This window comes from Eucalyptus grandis, chromosome 2, assembly GCF_016545825.1.
Source record: "Eucalyptus grandis isolate ANBG69807.140 chromosome 2, ASM1654582v1, whole genome shotgun sequence".
Classification (NCBI taxonomy): Eukaryota; Viridiplantae; Streptophyta; class Magnoliopsida; order Myrtales; family Myrtaceae; genus Eucalyptus; species Eucalyptus grandis.
Window position 1 is genome coordinate 9,588,941 of NC_052613.1, and position 8,814 is coordinate 9,597,754.

The window sequence follows — 8,814 nt, forward strand, 5'->3', positions numbered from 1 at the left end:
CAACGGAGGTTACAAGCAGAGATTATAAATAGTTATCGAACGGTTACATTGACAACACAATCTGAACGATCTAATGATTTTTTTACTATGCTATCTTGACAGTTGTTTTATTCTACTACATTGACGGTTGCATTCAAGATTGTTGACTCAAGTTTTTGTCAATTCCTTCAATTTGTCAATTCTTCAAGTTGTTCATTCTTCAAGTTATTGATTTTTTAAGTTGTCAATAATTTTGCTTATAAATGACTAAAACCTGTTGTCAGCTACTAAGTCTATCACATGTCACTAATAAATAAAAGTCAGATCATTTTTTGAGGTAAACGGGACCAAACAAGACCTCATGGACAGCTACATGTGACCATGGAACACCTCATATACGTTGGAGGGAGAGGGGCCAATGCATGCTCCTCCATTTGAGAGCGTGTGGGCGGCCACCAAAACTCTCTCGTGGGCCAAAATTAAGGGCCTCTCTCATGGGCTGGGCGCTAGATGGGCTTCAAAATGAGGGCCGTTCTTCGTGGTTAATTGGTATGGCACATTTAATGTGTTTGTAAAGTATAAAATGATCACTGACCAAAGAAGAAAAAAGAAGTATAAAATGATCCCGAGCCTTGTTTCCCTTTTTTATTATTAAATTTTTATTATTTGTTATATTTATTTTAACTTATTATATTTATCTTTCTATTTTTTTTTTTAGTTGTTATCTGTGAATTGGATTATCCACACCATAGTAAAAATTCTGAAATCATTATGTGCTTAATCATGATGAGATGTACCAAGCAATGTGAATACTAAATTTTACGGGGTCAAAATTTCTTGAGTTAGGGGGTCAACTTATGTGATAAATTAGATCCCTAATTTTGATCAAATGCAATGGAGACCCATATTTGAAAATTTATGTTTCAACAATGCACTTTTCACTTCTTTTCCTTTTCTTTTTTTTTGCTTCATACTTGTAGAAATTTAACCTAGACATTTGAGTAGCTTAATAATCATTAGTTCTGTAGTTCTTGTTTCTTTTCAAATAGTCTGTTACAAACTATGTAGGTCTCATATAATTGATATTGAATAACCCCAACTTGAGTCATTACTCTCTTGTAGAGACGAACTTTCACATGGATAAATTGCGAGTGATCTTGAGAGTACTGACAATGATGGTTTGGGAGGAATTTGCAAGGCATCATCACTTCCTTTTAGCATCTCCACAACTTGGGTCATACATGGTTGAGCTTTTGGATCAATCTGAATACACCATAAGCCAATTACAATCATCCTCTTGGCGATTACTTCATCCTCTTCATTTGTGATCTTGTGTAGCCCAAGCTCTTTTCGAAGCTCCAGGCATTGGTGGACCCAATGAGGGAAGTACGTTTTACTTGTATGATCTACTGTGACTTCAATTTTTTTTCCTCTTGTAGCTACAGACATCCAATTTGTGAGAAACCCTTCCAATATTCCTCATGAACAGCTCCGGAGCAATGTGTCCGGGGGTACCTCAAGCACCTAACATTGACACAATGCTCTCTTGTCTTGGGCATATCTTAGGAAGACCAAAGTTGGAAATCCTAGGACAATAGTTTGCATCAAGAAGAATATTGTGAGGCTTTATGTCAAAGTGCAAGATCCTTGTGTTGCAACCTCTATGCAAGTACTCTAGCCCGTGAGCTACGCATAGGGAAATCAGGTACAATGTGTCCTAGCTGAATAGTTGATCTAACTCTAGTGTATTACTCTTGTTAAATATAGACTTTTTGAGGGAGCCATTGGGCATGAACTCATAAACCAAAGCTCTTTTGCTTCCTTCGAAATGGAATCCCAGGAGGTTGACGACATTGACATGAGAAATCCTACTTATGCTCGCAACTTCATTGAAAAATTCTTCAGCGTTGCCTTTAAGCTTCTTTAGAAGCTTGACTGCCACAAGCTGACCATTTTCAAGCCTGCCTTTGTACACATAACCATAGCCTCCTTGGCCTAAATTTTCTTCAAAAGAGATGGTCATCCTCTTAATGTCGTTGTAGGTATATCGTCTCGAAGAGAAAAGTCCCTCGATTTTCATTTCGCCATCAAAATGTTCACTCCTTTGCTTGATCAAAGTCATAATTCTTCTGATCAATGGTTTCTTCTTTAAGAAAAGCATTAAAATAAGGGTGATCCCAATTCCAACTCCCGATGCCGCTATTCTTGAAAAAACATGGAACCTTTCAGAATAGCAATCTCACTTCATCACTTTATTGAGGCTTCTAAGTTGCGAATCTTTATAGAAAATAGACAACGACAGACACAATTTAACAAATTAACTATTAAGGCTTTTGTCTCTTAAATGCCACGTTTCCATGCTAGGACACAAATGCTTATCAAATAAACCCTGAATGAAGTTGCGATGAAACTAGTAAAAGAGTGCTTCCTAGAGTGCGATAGATCATGTGTATATCTTGAATGGAAGCATGTGCTCATGCTTGGATCCACCCTGAAAAAATTGTTTTATATGCAGAGTTCAAATCTATCAATGTTATTTTTTTCAACTGCATGCATGGTTAGATTTTGGCATCACTAATGGAGGTAGAAGCTTTTTCCTGTTTGGTTGCGAGCACAACAAAATTCCGCAAAGAAAGTCAAGTCTCTTTAATCTAACATATCCAAATTTTATCGTGAATTTGCTGCATCTTCACTCAATACATTAAAACAATTGGATCTTGTGAGACGCAAATGGCAACCTCAAGATCAAACAATCAAGGCAGAGGAGGTTGAGGTTGAAATTTTTACTGTGAATTTGGTGTAGCTCCAGCTTCACTCAATACTTTTTAACCATTGGATCTTGTGAGACGCACATACCAACCTTTGCATGTCGAAATGAAGATAAAGCAAAACAATAGATATGAAGACTTAGTCGAGAAGCAAAAACAGAAAAAACTCCAGCATCCACTTACCATCATTACAGCTTTGAGGATGAGGACCATCTTGGTAAAAGCAAACAAATCATCGTTCTCGAATCCACACCATCCCTCACTTCCATCGCAGTCATTGCAATTAAATGCAGTCTATTTCAAAAGCAACCCCATCTCCATAATCTCATTGTAATTCATAGTTGCCAAACTATCGATATTTGCATTAACATAAATAGGTACACAAACTGCAGAGTCGTAGGTGCTGACGGCAGAATACAAATATATTTCCTGCAATACTTCATCAGGAAAATAAGCAAAAGAGTGGTGGGTGGAGTTGCTAGCACAGTCTACTAGATATGTAAAATCTGGCGGCGGTGAGGAGGTGTAGTTATTGTAGAAGAAAGGGTGCGTTTGGATGGGCATTTATAAAGCCCATTCAGCCCCCAAAGTCCCTTTAGCCAAAATAAGGGTGTTTGGCAACCAATCTCAAGGAGCTTTCAAATGAAAGTCAGTCATTGGAAATGCTGAAAACATTTTTTCTTCCTAAACTACCCTCATTAATTTTTCATATTTTCGTTATTACCCTATATTTATTTATTTTTTAAATAAAAGGAGTAGCCCTTCGCCGGACCGGCGAAGGGCGACGGCCACCGGCGAGCGATCCGGCGCCGGCTGCCGTCGGCCCGAGGTCGCCGAGGTCGGGCGACCTCCGGCGAGGGTTGCGTGACCCGCCCCGAGGGCCGCCGGAGGTCGCCCGACCTTGGCGAGGGTCGCGCAACCTAGCCGAGGGTCGCCGGAGGTTGGACGACTGTGGTCGCTCGAGGTCGAGCGACCTCGGCGGCCCTCGGCCGGGTCGCGCGACCCTTGCCGAGGTCGCCCGAGGTCGGGCGACCTCCGATGGCCCTCGGCTAGGTTGCGCGACCCACGCGGAGATCGCCCGACCTCGGGCGACCTTAGCCGACAGCCGCCGGCGCCAGATCTGGCTCGCCGGCGGCCGCAACCCTTCGCCGGTCCGGCGAAGGGTTTAGCTGAATTTTCAAAAAAAAAAAAAGAAAAGAAAAAATAATACCCATCAAAGCCCCTTGCAAAAGTGTTTTTTACCAAACACATATTCATCTCAAACTCCATTTGCAAAATTTTTTTACCAAACATAACTCCATTTTCTCCAAGTAGCTTTGGGCTTTCAGCATTTGCATTGGACTCAAAGCCCATTGCAAATGCTAAACCAAACGCAATCGAAATCAGCATTAATGGAACTAAGAATGAAAGGCGTGCTTTCGAGGCTGCTATTACGCGGTGGAGCACCACAAGTGTCATGGGACACGAGGGCATCAACCAGGAGGATAGAATGGTTCGCGTAGAAGATTTCCTTGATGATGAACTCATTGATCGAGAAATTCAGGACTGGGAATATCCCTACGCAGGTGAGCTTGAAATTCGGATAGCCATAATAGGAGTCCTACTTGCTCGAATTCCCGAAAGGGTAGCTGATGTCCGAGTCATATTCGCAGTTCCAAGGTGCGCAAGCCTCATACTGCGCATCTTCAGATATAGCTAGATAGGCTAAGGGTGCGCATGGCAACGTTTCTATTCCGAAGAACTATTTCTTTTCAAAAAGAGTTTTTTTTTTCTATTTCTACTCCGGGAACAATTTTTGAGTAAAATAAGGTGCTTGGTAATTATACAAAATTTCTATTCTTGAAATATAAAAAGAATAGAAATGCATTTCGTAAAAATTTAAAATTTTTTGTTTTGATTTGTTTTTTTTTTTTTACTCACGGATCGCCAATCGTTGCCCGCCGCCGCATGATTGCCGCATGACCATCGCACGATCGCCGCACTTACCATCAAGCAAAACAATAGTTATGAAGACTTAGTCAAGTAGCAAAAATAGAAAAAACTCCCCCATCTACTTACCATCATTGCAGCTTTGAGGATGAGGACCATCTTGGCAAAAGCAAACAAATCATCATTCTCGAATCCACACCATCCCTCACTTCCGTCGCAGTCGCTGCAATTAAATGCGGTCTAGTTCAAAAGCAACCCCATCTTCATAATCTCACTGTAATTCATAGTCACCAAGCTATCGATATTTGCATTAACATAAACAGGTACACTAACTGCAGAGTCGTAGGTGTTGACGGTAGAATATAAATATATTTCCTGCGATACTTCCTTGGGAAAATAAGCAAAAGAGTGGTGGGTAGAGTTGCTAGCACAGTCTACTAGATATGTAAAATCTGGCGGCGGTGAGGTGTAGTTATAGTAGAAGAAGAAATCGGCATTAATGGAACTGAGAATGAAAGGCGTGCTTTCAAGGCTGATATTACGCGGTGGAGCACCACAAGTGTCATGGTGCACGAGGGCATCAACCAAGATGATAGAATGGTTTGCGTAGAAGATTTCCTTGATGATGAACTCACTGACCGAGAAATTCAGGACTGGGAATATCCCTACACAGGTGATCTTGAAATTCGGATAGCCACAATAGGAGTCCTACTTGCTCGAAATCTCGAAAGGGTAGCTGATGTCCAGGCCATATCCGTAGTTCCGAGGTGCGTAGGCCTCGTACTGTGCATCTTCAGATATAACTTGATAGACTAAGGGTGTGCATGGCAACATTTCTATTTCAGGGAACTATTTCTTTTCAAAAAGAATTTTTTTCTATTTCTACTTCGGGAACAATTTCTAAGTAAAATAAGGTGTTTGGTAATTATACAAATTTTATATTCTTGGAATATAAAAAGAATAGAAATGCGTTTGGTAAAATTTTAAATTTTTTTGTTTTGATTTGTTTTTTCTTTTTACTCATGGACCGACAATCGCTGCCCGCTGCCACACGACGGCCACACGACCGCTGCACGACTGCCGCACGAATGCTGCACGACCGCCAACCATTGTCGCAGGCATTGGTGGACCCAATGAGGGAAGTACATTTTGCTTGTAGGATCTACTGCAACTTCAATTTTTTTCCTCTTGTAGCTATAGACATCCAATTTGTGAGAAACCCCACTGATATTCCTCATGAACAGCTTCGGAGCAATGTGTCTGGGGGTTCCTCAAGCACCTAACATTGACACAATGCTCTCTTGTCTTAATCATTTCTTAGGAAGACCAAAGTTGGAAATCCTAGGACAATAGTTTGCGTCAAGAAGAATATTGCGAGGCTTTATGTTAGTGCAAGATCCTCGTGTTGCAACCTCTATGCAAGTACTCTAGCCCGTGAGCTATGCGAAGGGAAATCGGGTACAATGTGTCCCAGCTGAATAATTGATCTAACTTTAGTGTGTTACTCTTGTTAAATATAGACTTTTTTAGGGATCCATTGGGCATAAACTCATAACCCAAAGCTCTTTTGCTTCCTTCGAAATGGAATCCTAGGAGGTTGATGACATTGACATGAGAAATCCTGCTTATGCTCGCAACTTCATTGGAAAATTCTTCAGCATTGCCTTTAAGCTTCTTTAGAAGCTTGACTGCCACAAGCTGACCATTTTCAAGCTTGCCTCCGTACACATAACCATAGCCTCCTTGGCCTAACTTTTCTTCAAAAGAGATGGTCATCCTCTTAATGTCATTGTAGGTGTATTTACTCGAAGAGACCAGTCCCTCGATTTTCATTTCGCCATCAAAATGTTCACTCCTTTGCTTGATCAAAGCCATAATTCTTCTGATCAATGGTTTCTTCTTTAAGAAAAGCATTAAAATAAGGGTGATGCCAATTCTAGCTCCGGGTGCTGCTATTCTTGAAAAAACATGGAACATTTCAGAACAACAATCTCACTTCATCACTTTATTGAGGCTTCTAAGTTGCGAATCTTTATAGAAAATAGACAACAAAAAACACAATTTAACGGATTACCTATTAAGGCTTTTGTCCCTTAAATGCCACGTTTCCATGCCAGGACACAAATACTTATCAAATAAACCCTGAATGAAATTGTGATGAAACTAGTAAAAGAGTGCTTCCTAGAGTGCGATAGATCATGCGTATGTCTTGAATGGAAGCATGTGCTCATGCTTGGATCCACCTTGAAAGAACTGTTTTATATGCAGAGTTCAAATCTATCAATGTTATTTTTTTCAACTGCACGCATGGTCAGATTTTGGCATCACTAATGGAGGTGGAAGCTTTTTTCTGTTTGGTTGTGAGCATAAAAAAATTCTGCAAAGAAAGTCAAGTCGCTTTAATCTGACATATCCAAATGTTGCCGTGAATTTGCCGCATCTTCACTCAATACATTAAAACAATTGTATCTTGTGGGATGCAGATGGCAACCTCAAGATCAATTAATCAAGGTAGAGAAGGTTGAGGTGAAGTTCTAATTTAACCCTTCTCACCACATATAGAAATGAAAGATCAAGCAAAGCAGTAGATATGAAATCTCAGTCAAGAAGCAAAAGCAGAAAAATGAATCCCCAAGGCCTTTGCCATCATTGCAGCTATAAGAATGAGGAGCATCTTGTTAAAGGGTGGTTGACATCCGAGCCATATCCGCAGTTCCGAGGTGTGCAGGCCTCGTACTGCGCATCTTCAGATATAGCTTGATAGACTAAGGGTGCGCATGGCAATGTTTCTATTCCGGGAAACTATTTTTTTTTTCGAAAATAGCTTTTTTGTATTTCTACTTTGGGAACAATTTCTGAGTAAAATAAGGTGTTTGGTAATTATACAAAATTTTTATTCTTGGAATATAAAAAGAATAGAAATGCGTTTGGTAAAATTAAAAAAAAAAAATTGTATTGATTTGTTTCTTCTTCTTACTCACCGACCGTCGATCGCTGCCTACCGCCACATGACGGCCGCACGACCGCCGTAAGACCGCCGATCGCCGCCGATTTCCTCCCACAGCCCACTGGCCGCAGGAGGGGATGATGGCCGATGAGCTGTGGGCGGCGGTCTTGCGGTGGCGATTAGCGGCGATAGTCAGCAGTCATGTGGCGACAAGCGGCGGTTGCGCGTCGACTAGTGATGGCAAGCTGCCGGCAAATGGTGGCGGTCGTCGGCTGGTGGGCTATGAGCGGCGGCAACCTTCACCGGCAATCGACTCTGGTGGGTCGACAATGGCCGACGGTTGGTAAGCAGCCGACGGTGGCCACAACAAGGAAGACGAACAAAAGAAAAATAGAAAAAGAAAAAAAAACTTATTTTTAGAAATTATTCCTAGGAACAAGAAGCTACTTTTTTTTTTTCTTGTTTCTATTGCAAATCTATTTCTTAGCCACTTTTTTATTCCAGGGAATAGAAAAATAAGTTAGCATTACCAAATAGATTTCTGTTCTTTTTTTGTTCCGAGGAATAAAAGAATAGAAATCAGGAGAAATAAAAACGTTACCATGCAAGCCCTAAGATGGTGAAGACAATGACAAGGCCCAACAGACAACAACTAGCTCTGCAGTTGAAGCTCTGGAGATTCATTTGGAATGGAAGGAGGTAGAGCAGGATAGAAGACAAACTAAATGGAGTTATTTTGAATTGGTCCTAGCTTCGATAACTGTCGTGCACTAGTTCATCGACTTCGAAGCAAATGCCAAGCGAGGCAAAAATTGGCCCCATGCGTCCATTATTCAAGCACCCAATGTAAATGCATTGTTGTCCTACACGAAATATCTGCACTAGAAAGTCTTGAGGAACTGACCATGATACTTCCTAGTCGAAGGGACCTCTCAATAACAATTACATTGGAGGGCCTACCTACGTGTTGAAGTGTTGAAATTGATGATGATCTACCAAATCCTTAGGAACAAACCTTGAACCATCTGAGCCAAAGGGACCTCTAAATTACACTTGTGAACAAAGTTCTCGTTACAAAAATCTTAAGAAAAAAGTATCAATTCAGTTTTATACATATTATTTGAGTGTCAATTCAGTCCGAAATTTCTCAAATTTATTAATATAATTATAAGTTTGATGAGATATTCCTAC

The 8,814-nt window shown here is 40.7% G+C and overlaps 1 pseudogene; it reads right to left on the reverse strand.

The window, feature by feature from the left end:
* Positions 1-990: 990 nt before the first annotated feature.
* On the reverse strand, positions 991-2,059 carry LOC120290474 (annotated as a pseudogene).
* Between the last annotated feature and the right edge of the window lie 6,755 nt (positions 2,060-8,814).